The sequence below is a fragment of the Camelina sativa genome, chromosome 16, assembly GCF_000633955.1.
Source record: "Camelina sativa cultivar DH55 chromosome 16, Cs, whole genome shotgun sequence".
Taxonomy (NCBI): domain Eukaryota; kingdom Viridiplantae; phylum Streptophyta; class Magnoliopsida; order Brassicales; family Brassicaceae; genus Camelina; species Camelina sativa.
In genome coordinates this window covers 18,276,273-18,278,118 of record NC_025700.1, presented here as the reverse complement: position 1 = coordinate 18,278,118, position 1,846 = coordinate 18,276,273, and positions in this window count along the sequence as shown.

Sequence of the window (1,846 nt, the reverse complement as noted above, 5' to 3'; positions counted from 1 at the left end):
GCTTGGCAAAATCCTGTGAAGTCTGATTTCAAGTTGTTGTTGGCGCAGAAATGTGAACTTGTGTGGGAGATAAGGGTAATTGGATGGGAAGTAAGCTACAAGGCAGAGTTTGTGCCAGAAGAGAAAGATGCTTACACGGTGGTTATACAAAAACCTAGGAAGATGAGACCATCCGATGAACCGGTGTTAACCCATAGCTTCAAAGTGAACGAGCTTGGTAAGGTTTTACTCACAGTAGACAACCCAACCTCTAAAAAGAAGAAGCTCGTTTACAGGTTCAATGTCAAACCTCTCTAAATCTTTCCAAACTTCTTTTTTACTTTACAAAAAATGTGGTTTCTAGACTTTTGTTTTTCTTTAAACAGAAGTGAGATACGTCTTATTTGTGGTTGTTGTATATGTGAGAGTGTTTGCTTTGTCATCATATCGTGTAATTTATGTGTGGTTTATAATACAATGGAGCTTCTGCATCTTTTGCTCTTGTAATCATTTGAGGAGAATAATAATTTACATGACTTTCTGAAATAAAGATTTCTTTTTAAAAAAAATCTCAACCAATTTATTGATTGTGTCTGTTTATGAAATCAACTGTATACGTCTTATTAGGTGTCGTGCAAACATCAAGTGTATAAATCACGAGGTTTATTATATATTCAATTTCACTTCGAATAATGATTCGTAAAGGCTGTTGATTTACACGTTGGAACAACTTCTCCGACACTGACATAATGTTGTTGTCTCAAGACTGGAGTGGGTGGAAGAGGTTCCATTTGTGTCTTGTTTACGCGAAATCTATTGGCTGTTGTTGCATCATTCAAAATAACAATTATTATGGATTGCCAGATTGGGAATACTAATTCAAGATTTCAACGAGCTTTAGTTATGAATAAAGACTATTATTTCCACCTATTAATTAAAACACACGAAAACTAGTTTATCTTTAATTACTTATCAAGATTTAACAGAGTTTTGAAGAATAATATCGATGATAATTTTAAAACAATACTTATCAACGTTTATCACTTTTATAGTCGTTCGTTGCTAAAACGAAAAATAGTCAAATGAACAAGTATTTAAGTAGTATGAATGAACATGCATGCAAACCCTTTTATATTTTTTTATTATTTATTTTATACAGTCTAGTTTCTGATTGGTTAAACTTTTTAAAAGTAAACATTTCTTATTATGTGTGCTTTAGCTAAAACATCTTATATTTTGAAATGGATAGAGTATATTATTATTTTCTTTTTAAGAATTATTTAAGAGAAAAAAAGCAAATAGAAAGTGAATGAGGAATTGATGAAGAAGCACATGCGAAGACTAGGGCAGTAGTGAATATGTTCAAATTGCATTCATGGCTGTTTTTGTTGTGTCGGTCCACGCATGTCCCTCCCTTTTCTATTGTAAGATTATTTATGCATTTTTTCATATGAACTCCGAACTGTCTTCGGACCAGACATTATGATCACTCCCATTTCTTTTTACATCATATTTTATATTTACATAGTATTATTCAAATACGTAAAACCATTACAAATTCATGCTTTCCACCAAACAATAAAACCCAACTTGAGCTGTTTTCAGGTTTGACACACTGTATTCTTTTCAACTTTCGATGTTGTTGGTGGATCATGTTAAAAAAAATCCAAATTCTAAAGACACGATGTTGGCATCTATTTTTGGTAGCTTCTAGCCTTCTAGTATGAAATTTACACGTAAATTAAAGTTTCAAAATTAGATGATATTCTGTTTAGAATATTTCGAAGAAAAAAATTGGCCATTTTTAGTATCCTCATCTCATTATGAATATATTACTATCATTTTCAAAATGAATGACGCAAGTTGA